Source organism: Ceratotherium simum, chromosome 20 (assembly GCF_057802395.1).
Source record: "Ceratotherium simum simum isolate JZ-2026a chromosome 20, ASM5780239v1, whole genome shotgun sequence".
NCBI classification, from domain to species: Eukaryota; Metazoa; Chordata; class Mammalia; order Perissodactyla; family Rhinocerotidae; genus Ceratotherium; species Ceratotherium simum.
The window spans coordinates 56,027,320-56,046,182 of record NC_141919.1 but is presented as its reverse complement, the minus strand read 5'-3'; the positions used below and the strand labels follow the sequence as shown (position 1 = coordinate 56,046,182).

At 44.7% G+C, this 18,863-nt stretch overlaps 2 protein-coding genes across 4 annotated transcripts in view; one reads left to right on the top strand and one right to left on the bottom strand.

Moving 5' to 3' along the window:
* ECM2 (extracellular matrix protein 2) overlaps nucleotides 1–395 on the bottom strand; it is a 48,550-nt gene extending 48,155 nt beyond the window's left edge. Inside the window, exon 1 of the mRNA XM_087444836.1 lies at nucleotides 311–395. The gene's annotated coding sequence lies outside the window, so the exon portion shown is untranslated. The remainder of the gene's footprint in view (nucleotides 1–310) is intronic.
* Nucleotides 1–18,863, top strand: part of CENPP (centromere protein P) — a 211,349-nt gene that overhangs the window by 181,352 nt on the left and 11,134 nt on the right. The window lies entirely within an intron of this gene.

Here is an 18,863-nt window from a genome sequence, read left to right as displayed (position 1 = left end):
CTGCTCCTGATGGCCTGCTCTTTTCCTCACCCCCTGTCTGGGGTGTCGTCTTTCCCAGCAGCTTTCTCCAGCACCACCACGGTCCTCCCCAGCAGCCTGGCTGTACCCTTTGCCAGCACTGATTTCACCCCGCTTTATATTACAAATAGTGATTTCCATCTGTTTTCCCCAAATAGTTTGTAAATTCCTTGAGGACTTACACGTATGTGTACTGGTGATTAAGTCATTCAACAAGTTGTTATTGAGTGAGTCTTGAGCTCATTGCTGAAATCTGTAACAAATAAAGAAGGTCGACATAGTTCTTACTTACAGTCGGTTAGAGTCCATTCTCTCCACTAAGAGACCAGACAGATGGCTGTCCGGGTGTTAGACAGTGTGCCGGTGTCTGTGGCTGTGGATGCGGGTGGGTGTTATGGAAACATGCAGGAGGTACCTATCTGAGTTGTTAGAGCGTTGTTTAGACATTCAACACAGGATCCTCCCTCCTTCCAACACTCAGTTCTCTTGGTTTTTACAGCCCCTCTCCTGTGTCTCACTTCTTAGTCTCCTTTGCTTGTTCCTCCTCCTCCCCCTCCCCTTCCTCTTCACCTTCCTCACCCCCCCCTTCTCCTATTCCTCCCCTTTCTCCTCCTCTCTCTTTCTCCCTCTCCTCCTTCCCCTCCTCACTCTCCTCCTCCCCTCTCCCTCCTCTTTCCCCTCCTTGCCTTCTTCCTCCCCACCCCTTCTCCTCCCTCCCCTTTTCCCTCCTCCCCTCTCTCCTCCTTCCCTCCTCCCCCTCCCCATTCCCCTACCCCTTCCCTTGCCCCTTCCCCACCTCCTCCACTTCCCCACTTCCCTTTCTTCTCTCCCTCCCCCTCCTTCTCCTCCCTCTCTTCCTCCCCTTTCTCCTCCTCCTCCCCTTCTCTCCCCCTCCCATCTCCTCCTCCTCCCCTTTCTCCTCCTCCTCCCCTATCCTCTCCCTCCTCCTCTCCCTCCTCCTCCTCCCCATCCTCTCCCTCCTCCTCTCCCTCCTCCTCCCCCATCCTCTCCCTCCTCCTTCTCCTCCTCCCCCTTCCTCCTCACCTTCTTCTCCCTTCCTCCCTGTCCTCTCCCTCCTCCTCCCCCATCCTCTCCCTCCTCCTTCTCCTCCTCCCCCTTCCTCCTCACCTTCTTCTCCCTTCCTCCCTGTCCTCTCCTTCCTTCTCCTCCTCCCTCCACCTCCTTCCCTTCCTTCTCTTCCTCCTCATCTACCTGATCTGAAGCCTGGCACCTCTTCTCTAGCTATAATTTCTCTCCGGGTGAGTTTGATCATCTGTATACCATCTATATGCTGATAATTTCCAGCTGCTTTCTTGACATGTCTGTCTGAATGTCTGGGAGTCATCTCAAACTTAATGGATCCAAGTATTTGTTAAATATGACTGCAGTCATATCTAAACTGAAGCTTAAGAGTTAAATAAGAGTTGGATACAGAGGAATAGGCTAAAGGAGAGTGTTCGAGGCAGAGAGGGTAGTGTGGGAGAAAGGCCTGTGATGAAAGTGGCATCTCGTGGGAATGACCATGATTGTGAGGCCTGAAGGGCCCAGGGCCCGAGGGAAGCGGCCAGATGTCAGCAGGCCTTGGGAGTGATGTCAAAGGTTTGGGCTGTACCCAAAGGCTGCAGGGGAGGAGCATAATCAGTTCTGCATTTTAGAAAAATAATTGTAGTGTGGCTTATGAAGCGAATGGAAGGATCAAGTCTGGAGGCAAGGCAGCATTTAAGAGACCATTGCAGTAATTCGAGAGAGGGAGAAGATTTCTTTACGGGTAGGGGGACTTCAAGAGATGATTAGATATTTAGGTAAAAACAACGAGATTTAAGATGTAGTTGGATGTCGGGAAAGGGGAGGAAGAGGAATCGAATGTATGAAGCCCAGGTTTCTGGCGTGATCAACCGCATGGTGGGAGAGCCATTTCCTGAGAGGAACACAGGTTGATGGAGGAAAGAGAATATCATCGGAAACCTGGCTGGAGACTCAAGATCCGCAGCATGTGGATGGATGGTACTGAAACCACAGCATTGAGCGAGATCATAGACCACGACCTCTGGGCATAACCGGCCTTTGGGCAAGTTTACAAGAATTACAGGAACTAAGAGAAGAGAATTTTAGAACTCTCCAAAATAAGCACTTCTACACATTGTTGGTAGCAATGTAAATTGATAGATTCTTTATATAGCTCATTTTATAAGCCTTTACTAAATGTTAAGCCATTCTGCTTCTAAGATTCTAACAAAAAAATTTTTTTTTTAGGTTTTTTTTTTGTGTGTGTGTGTGAGGAAGATCAGCCCTGAGCTAACATCCATGCTAGTCCTCCTCTCTTTGCTGAGGAAGACCGGCTCTGAGCTAACATCTATTGCCAATCCTCCTCCTTTTTTTTTTTTTTCCCCTCAAAGCCCCAGTAGACAGTTGTATGTCATAGTTGCACTAACAAAAATTTTTGCACAAATGTACAAAAATATCTTATAAGGATATTCATTGTACTGTATAAAACAGTGAAAATTACAAATAACCCAAAAGATTATCAATAGAAGATTGGTTAAATTGCAGTATATTGTATATCTATACAATGGCTTACCTTATTGCCTTAAAAATAACAAAGTAGGGCCGGCCCCATTGCGTAGTGGTTAAGTGCACGCGCTCCGCTGTTGGCGGCCCAGGTTCGGATCCCGGGTGCGCACCAACGCACCGCTTGTCAGGCCATGCCGTGGCGGTGTCCCATATAAAGTGGAGGAAGATGGGCATGGATGTTAGCTCAGGGCTGATCTTCCTCACACACACACACACACACACTAAATAAATAAGTAAATAAAACAAAAAAAATAACAAAGTAGATTTGTAATTATTGATATGGGATGTATCTTAGATACATTAAATGGAAAAAGCAATCATAAATAGTATGTATGGCAGGTATGGTTTATTAAGCATTTGGATTATCCCGGGCAATATATGTAAAGAACTCCAAAAATCAATAAGGAAAAGACACACCCAGTAGAAAGATGGGCAAGCAGTTTGAACAGACTGTTCACAAAAATAAAAATTCAAATGGCCAATAAACATGTCTTAAGTGTTCAACTCCACTAGTGAAATAAAAGAAGAGTTATTTTAAATCACCATGAGATACCACTGCACACCCACCAGAATGATTAATGGTAAAAAGACTGACAGTACCAGGCATTAGGATGCAGAACAATAGGTATTCTCATATGCTGCTGTTTGACCGTAAATTGCTACAAAGATACACACACATCTATGGATATATCCAAAATAAGTGTGTGCACATGTGTATCAAGAAACACGCACAAGGGGGCCGGCTCAGTGGCATAGTGGTTAAGTGCACACGCTCTGCTTCAGCAGCCCAGGGTTCGCAGGTTTGGATCCCAGGTGCGGACCTACGCACCACTCATTAAGCCATGCTGTGGCAGCATCCCATATACAAAATAGAGGAAGATGGGCACAGATGTTAGCTCAGGGCCGATCTTCCTCACCAAAAAGAGGAAAATTGGCAACAGATGTTAACTCAGGGCCGATTTGCCCCACTGAAAAAAAACAAAAAGCGTGCACAAGAATGTCACAGCAGCATTATTTGTAATAGCCCCGAACTTGAAATAGCCCAAATGTTCTTTAACAGTAGAGTGGAAAAATAACAAATTGTGATTATTCATGTCGTGAAATACCATTTGGAACTGAAAGGAACAAACGACATAGAGCTACACACAACATCGTGGATGAACCTCACAAACAAAATCCTAGGCAGTAGAAGCCAGACAAAAAGCAACATATATTTTATGAGTCTCTATACATGAGATTTAAAAATGGGTGAAACTAAACTATAGTGTGTAGGGTTGCACACTAAAATGGAAAAACTGTAAAGAAAAACAAGGAAGTTATTTGCATAAAAACCAAGGTAGTTGTCACCTTTAGAGGAAAGGGAGGGGTGCGTGTTTGGGAAGAGGAATGCCCAGGGGCTCCTGGGTGCTGGCAAGATCCTGTTATATTAAGTTTTATGTGTTTTTCTGTATTCTGAAGACACATTATATTCTGTGCATTTTTAAAAATCCATTCTCAAGAAACCAAATCAAATCCAAGCAGAAAAAATATATAAGGAAATTCACACCTGAATGCATTATAATGAAACTGCAGATGCCAAAGACAAGAAGAAAATCTTTGAAGTGGCTAGAGGGAGCATAGATTGGATCGCCTTGAAAGTAGCAAACACACTTTTCAACAGCAGCAGTGGAAACCAGAAAGCAGTTGACTGATAGCTTCAATGTGCTGAGAGAAAATACTGTCGAACTTGCTACCCCAGCAAAAAAGCTTCTTTCAAAAATGGAAGTGAAGTAACACCTGCACCGCCATATCATTACAACACTGTTCACAATAGCCAAGATGTGGAAACAACCTAAGTGTCCCTCGATGGATGGATGGACAAAGAAGATACGACACAGACACACACGATGGACTATTATTCAGCCCTAAAAAATAATGAAATCCTACCGTTTTTGATAACATGGATGGACCTTGAGGGCATTATGCTAAGTGAAATAAGTCAGAGAGGGAAAGACAAATACTGCATAGTGTCGCTTACATGTGAAATCTGAGAAAAAAGCACCCCCCCCAATCGAACTCACAGATACAGAGAACAGATTGGTGGGTGCCAGAAGTGGGGGGTGGGGTGGTGAAATGGGCAAGGGGGTCAAAAGGTACAAACTTCCAGTTATAAAATAAGTCCTGGGAATGTAATGTCGAGCAAGGTGACTATAGTTAATAACACTGTCTTGTATATTTGAAAGTTGCTAAGAGTAAATCATAAAAGTTCTCATCACAAGAAAAACAATTGTAACTATGTGGTGATGGATGTTAACTAGACTTACTGGGGTGATCATTTTACAATTGATACACGTATCAAATCATTATGCTGTACACCTGAAACTAATACAGTGTTATACGTCAACTATACCTCAATAAAAGTGGGAAAAATGAAAGTGAAATAAAGACAATGTCATATAAGTAAAAACTGAGAGACTTTACCTCTGGTTTACCTCATTAGAGTGAAAGGATATTCTTCAGGGGAGGGAAAATTATCCCAGAAGGAAGGTTTGAGATGCAAGAAGCAATCAAGAGCAAAGAATATGGTGACTACATCAAACAGTGGCTATATAATAAAATCATAATAGTGTCAAGTGAGATCTTTTATTTTAAAGCTAGAATTTAAAATACGCAGAGATAACAAGGGTGACTGAAATGTCACTGTCATGAACCCCTTTGTTCACAAGGAGGATTGAGATGTGGATTGATTCCGACTTTGATGAGTATGCGTGAAAAAATATCTAAGGTAGCTGCTCGACAAACAGAAATAGAGCATGGAATTCCCCAACTGGTATAGGGGGAGAAGTACATTTTTAAAAAGCTAATGAAAAAGAAGGCAAAGAGAGAAAAAAATTTAAAAGACAATTACAAAAGTCATTTGTGGTGGGACTTCCAACTACAGCAGAATGAAGAGATCAGTGAATCTTTTCCACAAGAAAATAAGTATAAAGCTGGAAAAATTGTTTTTTAAAAAAAACTGTTTCAGGGCTCTGGAGATTGACCAAAGGCAAAGAACACATAATTTGGAGCTTGATTCCACCGTCTCTTTTAGTCTCTATATACATTCACAATGTCCTAGATAGTCTTTCTGAAAAAGTGTCTCCACATCCGTCCCATCCTCCTGGTTGTCACTGATGGAGTTGAAATGGCCATTGTGTTTGTTAGGCGTTTTGGTTGCAAGTAATAGAAATCCACTTCAAATAAGCCCCAGTACAAAGGGAGCATATTGGAAGGACACTGAGCATGCCCTCGTCTCGAAGAGCAGTAGGGATTCCCGAGGGCCTGGGACCAGGAAGGGGGTCGTCCTCACGTCCAGGCAGCCCTCAGGGACTTGCACCTGGCTTCCTTTTTCTGAGTTGCCCCATTTCTCCCACCTTCTGTAGGTTCCCTTGGTTCTCTCTGAGTAGGTCTTGCCTTCTGCAGAACAGCTCCCACTGTGTTGACAAGCATGTGCCAGCAGCCCACTCGAGAACAAGCCTGTGGACCCTCAGTTCCAGCAACTTCTCAGACTGGTATTCTGGACCTCAGTTCAGATTTCTCCAGAGAACCTGACTGGGCCAGTTTGGGTCCTGTGTTCCCCACCCCAGTCCTATCAACTGTGATCTCTGGGGTCAAGGTCAAGTGCAGGTCATACCGGCGTGGCTGGGTGGTGTGTATATGTGTGTATATATGTATTCAACAGAATAACCTGTACACAGACTATCGCCAGTAAAGCTTCTGTAACAAAGAGAAGGGTTACCATTGCTTGATAGGCCTGTCTTCAGTCAGCAGGTGCCTCCCTTACTTCCCGAGGAGAGTGCACTGTTTAGAGCTCTGATGAGTTGCCTCCTGCAAGCTTCATGCCTGTTAAGCTGTCAGTAGTTATTGATTTCAGTCCTATTTCCTTTTAGTTTGATTCATTTCCAACATTTATAAGTGATTATAGAAATCTTATACAGTTTTTAGCTGTCTCAGTAGAATTGTCCTTTAATTACATACAAGGTTCAAAGATGGTAGTTGCTTTATTTCGTTCTTGGCATTTTTTGGAAAGATGGTTAAAAACTCTTAGTTATAACATCCAAAGAGCAAAGTCCTCAGTGGATGAGGGTTGTTTGCTTTTAAACTGACTAATTTCAAGCAGGCTTTAGTGAAACAACCAGTATTTTCACTCTGAAGTCCCCAGCACGATAGCAGGAGTAGCCGTGCCGTCATCTGTTTGTGATCGTTTGCCATTTGGTGTCTGTAATCCAGAACAGCAGAAGTACATGTGAAATGTTTTCATGCTGGGAATGGCCTACTTATGTCTTTGAGGGGAGGATTAGCAATGGCCGGGTGTTTAGGTGACCAGGCTTTCCGTCTACGATCGAGGGCTCTCCTGGTTCTATTTCTTACCGTCTCAAGCCCTGTGCAGGCACCATGCTCCTCGTCAGCAGGCGTCAAAGGCTGGCCCAGACCGCTGTGACGAGTCCCACTTGCTTCTCATCCCTCGGGCCATCCTCGCCACTGCACTGCCCCCTCCAGCCTGGCCTGTGTCACGGCTGCGCCCACAGCTGCACAAGTTTCTTCTAGACGAGCCCCTGGCTGTGACTCCTGGTGGGTCCACTCTGTCCAAGTTACTCTTTGCTCCTCAAAATCAGATGAGGGTCTCGCCTAAGTTCGTGTGTCACATACTCTCAGCACAGAGTAGGTGCTCAGTGTTTTATTTGTTTGTGTGTTTGTTTTAACAGCTAGTCCTATTGTTTATTTGACAGGCACTTGTGTGCCAGGAATTGGGTGGTTGCTTCTGTCTTGGGCCAAGTGTCTTGCCTAAAGTTCTAGAGAATTTTGTACTGAAACATCTGCCTAAACCTTCCCTATTTTTGTTTCTTATTTAATACTTTGTTTCTCAGTCATTCTCCCATACTTGCCGGTTTCACTAAATCCCCTTTATTTCCTTTAGCTTTTTCTTTTGTCAGTTGTGTACTTTCATTAATTCAACAGATGTGCCTGAATCTCAGTGAACAGACACTCTGTATCAAAGTGCACGTTTCTAGTTGCTTCAGCATTTAATTGGAGGAACAAACGTGCACACCTCTCTAGTCACCAGTGGTTTCTAGACGACACAGATTATGCAGGGTGTACAGGAGACTCCTGAAGAGATGGCATTTGAGCAGAATGACAAGAACTCGTACAGGTGCTGGAGGAAGACTGTTCCCTGGGACTGGGGGAGGTGTCAGAAGCAGAGGCTACAAGCAGCACGTCTGGGGACATTTCACAGAGGGCCTTGAACACCGCCTTTTAGAAGTGTAGCCTTCATTCTCAGCTCTACAGAATCCCTTTAAGTTTCTGGAAAGGATAGTGACATGAAAGCAGTCATATTTTAGGAGGATAATTTTGGAGATGTGTGAATGATATTTAGAGAATCAAGAAATGAGGGATGGTATGTGATGAAGAGTTTGACCCCATTTTTGATACGTGACTGCTGACAGCTTGTAAACCTTATCCTCCTCCTTCCCCTCTGTCCACATCTGGGTAAGCGCATAAGAAAGCCTGCGTGCTCCCCATTTGGAATGGGCAAGTCAAACCACACTAGCCCTAGCCCCAGTCCGACCATAGGAAAGCCAGAGCCAGCCGCCACCCTTGCTGTCAGGCAGCTTGGGAGCTGCCCTTCCCTCCCCGGAATCCTTGTTACGTGAGCAACAGGCTTCTTCACACCCACGTGGGACGTGCGGCATCATCAGTCTCAATATCCGAACCCATCACACTCTGCAGTGGCCTCAACACCGTCTGTGTGGTGGGCAACAACGAGTGCCTGGTGGAACATGGGGGTGGAGAGTGGACACCCATTGTTCCGTGCCCACACCTTCCCCTCCTTCTAACAGCATCCCCTTCCTCTGAGGAACTTTCCCTCATGGGCTGGCACACCCTTGATCAGTACATACAATGGAATACCATGCAGCCATAAAAAGAACACAGCGACTCTGTATCTCACAGGAAAAAGCTCTTCAATACATATTGCTGAGTGAAGAAAAGCAAAAGAGAAAACAATATGAGTGTAGTATATTATTCATTAAAATTTTTTATATTGAAGTATTTTTTTTGAGGAAGATTGGCCCTGAGCTAACATCTGTGCCAGTCTTCCTCTATTTTGTATGTGGGATGCTGCCACAGTGTGGCTGACCAGCAGTATGTAGGTCTGTGCCTGGGATCCGAACCCATGAACCGTGGACCCCCCAAGTGGAGCGTGCAACTTAACCACTACACCACCGGGCCGGCCCTTAAAGTATTTTTAATTGAGGTATAATTTTCATACAGTAGTTTTGACAAATGCATACTGTCATGTGACCACCGCTACAATCAAGACATAAAATTCCCTCCATCCCAACAAACCCCTTGTGCCCCCTTGTAGTCACCGCCCGCCCACCCCCCGCCCCAGCCCCTGGCAGCCACGTCCAGACTTTCATCCAGCACACAGGCTTTTCAGTCTGGCGTCTCTTGCTCAGCAGAAGGCACTTGAGTCACCTGTGGTGTATGTGTCAGTAGTTGGGTCCATGGTATGGATGGACCTCACCAGTTGAAGGACATCTGAGTTGTTTCCAGATTTGGGTGATTAATGATAAAGCTGCTGTAAACATTTTAATATTTTTGTGTGAATGTAAGTTTTTATTTTCTTGGGTAAATACTTAGGAGTGGAACTGCTGGGTTGCATGGTGAGTGTATGTTTAACTTCATAAGAAACTACCAGACTGTTTTCCAAAGCGCCTGCACCATCCTGCATTCCCACCAGCAGCATGTGTGGCTCCACAATCCCACCTGTGTTCTGTGGTCCAGGGAGATTGTAAGGCGAGAAGAGATCTGCGAGATACTCACTGGGGAGAGGGGTGGAAACTGGAGGTGGGGTTACGTCAAAGTGGAGTTTAACTTTAGCTTTAACCACTTTATTTTTATAGTGAGAATGCATTTGCTAATTACTTGTATAATTAATTAAAGAGGAATGAAAATTTGATATTTCTCACTGAAAAGAAAGAAGGGGGAAACTTATAGAAATATGGCAGGCTGACATGACCATATCCACCCTCCCCCACCATTTTAAACGTCCAGAAATTCTGGATTAAGTATAACATGTTTTAAGTACATAGTCAAGCTCAAAAGACAGAAGTAGAAATGTCCCAAGAGCCATAAATAAGGAGAGAACTCCAAACCAGGACAGGATCTGGCGCTGGGCAGCCCGCAGGGTCTCAGAGCAGATCTGGGCCCTGGGCTGGGACACAGAGATGGGAGAACAGCCTAGGCTGTGTCCCACGGGAGCTCGGGTGGTCCTCCCAGAGCGTGGAGCCTCCAAATCTCCTGTCAGTTGAAAGGAGAGGAGAAAAACTGCCAGCCACCTGAGGAAGCTGCAGGGAGCTAGGTAGGCAGAGAAACCCACCTCTCTAGATCCCTTCAGAGACACAGTCTCAGTTTACCCTGCCTATATGTGGTCTCCGCAGAAGCCCAAGTCCAGGAAGGAAGGTCAGTTGTAGGTGCAGGGACTCCCTCGGGCTCTGGGAGACGCCCCTGTGGAACTGCCTGGAAGGACATGCTCACACCTGTACTCACAGAACCGTCAGAAAAGACCCCAGCTGAAGCAGGTGCACACTGAAAAATTGTACATGAATTGAAAAAACAAACCTCTGTTCAGTGAGAATTACAGAAGAATCTGGACAAAAACTACAAAGTAAAAGGTTAAAGTTATCAAAGTGCTAACTGAAAAATATAAACCTAATTAAAAACATAGGACAGTTTTTTTACAAAACCATATTCAAAAAAGAAAATTGACATCTATAAATTTTTTTTTTTTTTTAAGGAGTGTCTGTCAAAAACCTGCAGCAAACATTATATTAATGGTGAAATATTGAAAGCTCTCTCCTGGAGACCAGCAATGAAGAAAAGATGCCTGCTCTCACCATTTCTTTTCAGAATGGCATTGGAGGTCTAGTTAGCACAATAAGGCAACAAATAAATAAAGTGAAAGATAATGATGATTGTAAAATATATATATATATATATAAATTTTTTTTAATGTCATTAGGATTTAAAAAATTTAAAAACCAGTGGGTAAGTCAAACAACAGGTTAGATATTGCTAAGGAGAAAATTAGAAGATTTATTTGAAGAAATCACCGAAAAGAACAGTAAGCTAATTAGATGGAAAATATGTGAGTTCAGGTCAGAAGCATGGAATGAGGTGGTTCACAGAATCTAGTAAGAGTTCCAGGAGAATGAAATAGACACCATGTTTAAAGAGAAGGACGTGCCCTTGTCCCAGCCCAGAGAGTCTGAATGACAAGATTCTCTGTGAAAAGAGGGGCCAGGTGAGATGAAGAGGAGTGGGCAGCCTTAGGAGCCCCCAGGACCAGGGCCACGGTGCAGGGTCCAGGGGGAGGAGGGACCGAGCACTCGCCCTGCAGGGACAGTCAGCCGCCATCTGAGCCCCGTGAGCGGTGTGTGTGTGAGGTTGTGATGAACACAACATCTGCATCACTGAGAATTTTACTTCTCTTCATACATGAATGTGTCGTTCAGAACTTATAAGGAGGAGAAAGAAAGAAAAAGAGGAACTGCCCAACTGTTTTACAGAGTGGCTGCACCATCTTAAATTCTCACCAACAGAGGTTCCACTTCCCCACATGCTTCTCACCAGCACTTGTTGTTGTGTCTTTTTTATTACAGCTGTTCTGTGGGTGTAAAGTAATTCTGCATGCTTTCAAGGTAGATTTCAAACTAAGCATCCTGCACGTCTATTTTTTACATCAAACTATTTTATTTCAAGTTATTTATGATAGTTCAAGTTGTTGCTGAATGCATTTCTAAACTACCTTATCTTACAAAGTCTAGTTGTAATTGAAATTGGGAATAGCCATATGTTCACAATTCCTGACTCCTTATCAGTTTCTGTTCAATCTCTGATTATGATGTTTTTCATGTGTTCAAAATAGTGTATTGGTCTGATAAACACAAACTGCACAGCGTCACCACCACCACCCCTCCCCCCAAAAAAGGCTGATTATTTTTTTGCTCCAAGAACTTCAAGATTGGTTATTCAGGAGAGGTATGTTTGAGGTGAGCACCTTCCTCTGTAATCAGCTAAGTGATTTCATGTGTCCATAGCTGTGTTTGCACAAGACAGGGTCGCCAGCCCAGTCATCTAGGGCTTAGCCCTCACGAGAATGTCACTGTCACTGTCCCATACGAAGTGGACAGAAAAGGTCCAGGTGTTGGCAGGTGCTCTGGGAAGGAGTGGAAGGCCCGGGAGCAGGTTCACTGGTGGTGTGGCAGTGGAGCACACTTCAGCAAGGGGTCCTCGCTCCTTGATTCTGTTAGTAGAACAGACTGTTAGCTGCTTGTTCTGAGGTTTTCTTCAAACTCAAACTTCGGTTTCTTCTCTGCATGTTCTTGCTTTCTAAGAGGCAGTGAAGCGCATCTGGTTGGTATTCAGTGCTTATGGCACGCGTAAATAAAGAACACTCTTTCTGTCACGTGTGCAAATGCTGTGCTTCCAGCTATTGATTTTAAAAACAGCACGGAATTTGTATTTGTCCGAGGTTGAAGTATGACTTTTAGGAAATTGGAATCTGTCCTTTGGCTGTTTTGTCTTTTTCAAAAAAAAACATGGACAGCTTGACTTTGCTGGCCTGCACCCTCTGTTTCCACATCCTCCCATGGCCAGGCCACAGCATCCACGTTGGACAGTTGTTGTGCAAGTCCCTGGGGTCCAGAGGCCCAAGCCCCTTCCAGCCCTTCAACACCGTGTTTCTGTGTTCCCAGAGAAAGCTAAGAATTTTGCGGGCCTTTTCCATTTCTTTAGTCAGCCGCAGCCTCTGGAAATGAGTATGTTTCTTCAAATATTATTTAAATTTACAGGTTAGCTGAATTCTTTTTTTTTTTTTTTTTTTAAAGATTTTATTTATTCAGTTTTTTCCCCCCAAAGCCCCAGTAGATAGTTGTATGTCATAGGTTCACATCCTTCTAGTTGCTGTACGTGGGACTCGGCCCCGCGTTGGACGGAGAAGTGGTGCCTCGGGGCACTCCCGGGATCCGAACCCGGGCCGCCAGCATCAGAGCGCGCGCACTTAACCGCCAAGCCATGGAGCCGGCCCAAGTTAGCTGAATTCTTAATAGAAGGAGATTATGGAAGATAAGTAGAACATTCACAAACTTGCAAACAAATGTCTTTACAACTAAAATTTTCATGTAACAAAGATTTGTAAGCTGCAGCTTTTGTCCCATTTATTTCAAATGTGATGCAACTAATTCTAGATGAGCAAAATCATGTGGACTATATTTGCAGGATAGACAAGTGTTAAGCAATTGAACTTTTGTGTAAATGGGCCAAGAGGAAGTCAATGGTAAAATCTCCATGTTTTCAGACAACTTGAAGCCTTTCCACACAATGAAATACCGAGAGGATGGGAATACACAGAAAAGTAATCAAAAATCATTGTGCATAAGATAGGACCTTCAGGGAAAAAAATCTAAAAAATACCTATTGAAAGATGTGCCCTGTCTGTCCATCATGACCCAAGAAAAGGCATATTGACGGCTCCCCTGAGCAGCATTTCAGATGCCTACAGTCAAGACACGCTTGCAGATTGCTAGTCTTACTCCAGGAAGATCAAGGAAAAGAAAGTAGACTTTATGTTCTTTGTGCCAAATCCTGGAGCGTCTGTGCACGATATTTCATGCATTTATGGTCACTGCTCTTCAGGAGAGACATGACAGAGCTGGAAAAGACCTCAGCCAAGACAGCAGAGTGATCAGAATGGCTGCAGGACTTCCAGACGAAAAGGAGCAGAGCCTTCTCCCCCAGACGGCAGCAGAGAGGAGGCCTTCATGCACTCACTTATTTACTGTCTGTCGGCTCCGCCAGCTCCTAGGCTTCCTGGGCTCTGTCTTTTGTTTTTTTAACTTTTTGTTGTAATATGTACATGCAGAAAAGGGCACACATCGTAAATATACAGTTGGATGATTTTTCACAAATGAACTTATAGAAGTACCAGCCAGATGAGGAAGCAGCCATCAAGCAGCTCCTGTGCCCCTTCAGTCATTTCCCCACAGGGTCAGCCCTGCCACACAATAGGGCAGGGTGACAGGGTCAGCCTGTCGCTCCACTCAGTGTCCGTGAGGTTCGTCCACGTGAGGATAAGTGGTGATGGTTGCCTCACTGCTGCGTGGGCGAGCCACCAAGCATTCGCCCTGTCTTCTGTTCCTGGACCTTTCCAGGTTGATTATAAGTTGTGCTGCTATGCGCATGTCTTCTGGTGACACATGTACGTGTTTATGTTGTAGAATTGTTGATTCTTAGGGTAGATGTGTGTTCAGCTTTAGGAGGTGTTTCCAAACAGTTTTCCAAAGTACCTGTGCCCATTACACTCACCAGCAGTGTGTGAGGGGTCCACTTGCTCACTCAGTTTCAACTCTGGTTCTGTCTATCGTGTGTAGCCATTTGGGTGTGCATGTCGTGGTATTCCATTGTGGTTTTTATTTGCATTTCCCTGATGCTGAGGGTTATTTTGTTCACCAGGCCACACCCAGCATTTAACAGAGTGCCTAGGGGGTTTTTTTTCCCCCCCAAAGCCCCAGTAGATAGTTGTATGTCATAGTTGCACATCCTTCTAGTTGCTGTATGTGGGACACGGCCTCAGCATGGCCCGAGAAGCGGTGCGTCAGTGCACGCCCGGGATCCGAACCCTGGCCACCAGTAGCTGAGTGCGCGCACTTAACCGCTAAGCCACGGGGCCGGCCCCTGGGGTTTTTATTAGAGCTCTTTGAACGTAGGTGACAGAGGCTAGGACAGAAACCCAGCTCACATTGGCTTACAGAAAAAGGAAAGTTAGTGGCTGCAGCAGGAGTCGAGGGCTGGAATAGCTCACACAGGTGAAAGGGTTGCCACGCATTGGGGTTGCACCCCAATAGAGGATTCTCCTCCCATTAGAGCCCCGCACCTCGCACTGTCCTCTGCCTAGCAGCACGCGGTTGCACACAACCCAGAAGAGGCTGCCCGCAGCCCCGGGCAGTCTCTGCCCAGCTGAGCGACCTCTGCGGGAAGAGCCTTCATCCTCCCAGCGTCCATCTGTCAGCTGGGCCAGGCGGGCCATTCGCTGTTTGTGAGAAGCTGACAGTCTGATGACCTAAGTTAGTCCAGTTCATGGTATATGTACCCTCATCATGTGTGAGAGGATGAACTTGAAATGCTTCTACTAAGGAGTCCTCTCAGAAAATAAAGCAGTTCAGGACAGCAAAGAAAATCCTTCTGCCCTCATTTCCCCAATTCAAGAGATTCCATGTGAAAATATGAATCGTTTTAAGATCTGTTTTGCCAATTCATGGATGGTCTGTGGAGAAATGAATAAATGAAATCGTGTTCAGTGTTTGGTACTCTCCGCCACAGGTTTTGAGTCAAGTCAAGCCCAGGATCCATTGGCCCTTCCGCCTGCCCGGGCCGGCAGAAGAGTGCTGCACTAAGGGTGCTGGAGGGCTGGTGGTGTGGTTTGTGGCTACACGACAAGGCTTGTGTTCTTCTAGGACCCAAAGAACAGCTATGCATTTTCTCTGAAGATCCTTTAAGTGAAAAATGGGAGCCCCTTATTAAAATAATGACGTGTAATACTTAAACCTGTGGCAGGACATAAAGGGAGATACGCAAAATAAGCATCTAGGTAAATTTTCCTGCCTCTCTCGCTAATCGCAAATGTCCTGTGGGATCCTGGGTGGGAATCCTGAAACAGAAAAAGGACATTTAGTGAAAACTAAAGAATGCTGAATAAAGTATAGACTTCAGTTATAAAAGTGATGCACTGACGTCGGTCCATTAATTGTAACAAATATACCACACCAATGTTAGATGTTAGTGATATGGGAACTCTGTACTATCTTCCCAATTATTCTGTCAATCTAAAACTTCTAAACAATAGTTTATTTTGTAAAACCTCCAGTCGAGGGCTTTGGAAGGAGCCTATGCACAGAGGGTCCCTGAAGCAGAAGCTTCACTGGTTTCAGAGTGAATCTGCTCTGACCTCCCTGCTGTCATCAGCACTGGGCTGGATGGGTCACCTGAAATTGGCTTCGATAAAGGCATTCGGATCAGGAGGCCAGCTCAGCATGGCTTCTTTACTTTGGGCTCCAGCTCACTGGAACAGCCTGGTTTTTCTTATTTTTACTCTGGGCATGATTTTATCTCCTCTCCTCATAAAGGTGTCCTGTGTAAAGATCTGGCACAGCTAGAACAATTGTGCAAACAGAATAAATTATCATGGTCCTTTGGACTGTTTCACTGAGGCTTGTTTTTGCCTCACGTTTTAATTCTCTTGCCCAATATTCATTTTATTTTTCCTTAACTATCAGCTGTCACTGTAATACAGAATTTCAGCCATTTACAATCTCATTTATGGAAGTTGTTCATGTCCTATTTCATCTCGTCCTGGAGGTGGGGTTGCTCTTTAAGTAGGGACACGTGTTCACTTCCTGGTTCATTTATTTTCTTCCCATTTTTAAAAACTGAAGGCATTTAACAGAGGACTCTAGAGTACAAGTTTGGACATATATCATTAGCTCTAAATATAAAATGTAATTTAAATATTATTTAAACCTTAAATTCTATACTCAAAGTATTCATCAAGTATGAAGGAAAATTACACATATTAACACGAAGGCGTTAAACACGAAAGGCCTCAAAAATAGAAGATTGAAGCACATGGCCTTTATCGGGCACCCTTCTGAAACGACAGTAGAGAATGCTCTGAAAGGCATGCTGCACAAGGATGAAGAGGGGCGGGAGGATGGCTGCAGTAACATCCTGGAAGCTGGGGAGCAGGCGAGAGCATGGTGTTTGGTGAAGACCACAGAAAGCTGGGACCCGAGGCTTGAAGGAGGCTGGTTTGCTCTGTGGAACCTCTGGCAGCGGGGCTGTGGGCACGAGGAGAATTAGTGGAAAGTCGACACAAGACTTCCCTCACAGTCAATATAGTCCGTCTCCACCCGGACAGAGGGCCTGGCTGAAAAAGAGAGGAACCGCCAGAAAGGGCCCAGACTCTGGGCCTGCGTCATCTGGAGAGAAGAGTGGGACTTGTATTAAAAGAGGCGCAGCAAGTCTCCTTTACTAGATCACAGCCCTTTTCGGCTGGGGCGTCACTCTTAGTCACGGCTGGCGGGTGATGTGGAATATGTGAACAAACTTTCAGGGGCAATTATGTTTCCCAACACAGATGTTTTTGTTGCTACTGTCAAAGTCAGTTGCCAGCAGGAATGATGTTACAAGTTCATTGTAGTAACTAACACTTGACCTCTGTGTATTACAACTATATTTGAATTTAGAAATGTTATATGGTAGAATTTTAGGAGCTTAGGTTTTGGAATCTGATTGCTTTAGGTTTGAATCCATTTACTAGTTGTGTAATCTTGAGCAAGTATCTTAATTTTTCAAGCCTCAGTTTCATTTAAATGGGCATTATACCAGTGATTTCAAGTCACTTATGAGGTTGAAGGAGCTGATGCACATCAAGGGCATGGGGCCTGCAAAGGTTAAAGATTCGATAAGTTGTATGTGGCAGTGTTTGTGTGTGGTTTGTCTTTTGAAAAAGAAACTTAAGACCTTAAAAACTCAAAAAGTCTGTGATTCCATGAAAAAATTTAAGTGAGACCATAATAACTTTAAATTATAACTAGTTTCAATGTTTTAGACATTACTTTGAGATTTATGAAATAATGAGAGTTTAAACCTTAGTAATGATAAAATTGCCACTGAATATCTGAAATATTACTTTCATTATCTGCTGGCATTTCATTATTTTGCTTGCATAATTACATATTAATAACTATATGAATAGTACCTCTAAGGAGTTTCTAGCATTGATTATTACGTGTATATGTGTGTGTGTGTATTCTGCTTCTTAATTATCATTTCTGACTATTTTAAAAGAAACCAACTTTTTAACTAAGCTCTGCTGTTTAACTATTAGTCTAGGAGGAAACAGAACTACTTTTCAAAGCATGCAGTTGCTACCTGATAGCTTGGAACGACAGTCTTAAAAACAGAACTACTGCTCGGACTTCCATTCCCACCTGAACTAACCCACTTGAAGGGCTTAGTCTCTAAGGGAGCATTTGGCTTCAGCTTGATCGCAGGGCATGTGTCTCGGCTGAACATAAGCCTGACTTTGCCTGCCTGTGTCCCCTCCATTCTGTAATGGAAGGTGTAGAAGAATCACTTGTGTAGCTTTGTGCCATCATTTGATTCCATTTTCTTGACCAGGTGTTTATGGCCACGTTTCATGTGTGATCCCTCCCATCACAACTCTTCCATTTCCTTAAAGTGCTGCTTGCTGTGGGGGGTTGTTCCCATGCCAGCTGAGGAGGAGCTCTGAGTGCATGTGGGTTTGGAGAGCCACAGGGGTTTCTGCCTGTCTGGTCAGGGCTGGCCAAGGCTGGGCAGGCCCTTGCTGTCCCCTGGGGCCCTGGGATTGAGAAGGAAGGGGTGTGGGTGGAAGGTTCATCCCTGCACCCCATCACTGTAGCCCTGCTCCTCGAGCCACCTCTGTCATCACTCCAGCAAAGGTAGAGCCATCTCCAGTGCGAGAAGCCCTGTGCACAGTCTGGGAGTCAGGTGGGAGTGCAGAGGAATCGGGCCAGGACCTTAGATGGGGAACTAACAGGTCCTGGTTTTCTTCAGGGCGACGAGGAGAGTGTGCTATTGGACACTGGAACAGGCAGCACTGGCCTTCACGTGTGAACAGGGTCAGTTGGAATGAAGCCAAAACATAGGGCATCCCGAGTGACAGGCCAACTGGGAACATGCTGTGTCTCCCCGGACAGAAACTGCTAACACCCAAGATTACAGACAAACGATATAAGATTTAAACATGCAGTTATAAGATAACAGGGATTTTTTGAGGAATTTTTCTAGATTAATATAATTAAAATGAAATATGAAAAATGTAGTAAAAACTAGTAAGGCAGTAGAAGAAATACGGTCATGGAACTAAGGAATTTCAGCTGGGAATTTCTTCCTTAGAGGTTTGAGAGCCATCTTGTAACCTACACAGAAGCAGAGAAATGACACACGATCTGGGCCCTGAAGGGAGTCCTGGAGACAAGAAGGCATTTGAGGAACGGAAAACAGAGTAAAAAAAGAAGAAAAGAAAGAAAGAAACATTTCAGTCTTGGGGCTGAGGAGGACACTGTCCCAGGTGCGATGGGAAACATGTGAGGGGCTGAGCATCTCACAGAGCAGAGAAGTCCCGCATGTGCCCTGGTTTTATCCCGAGG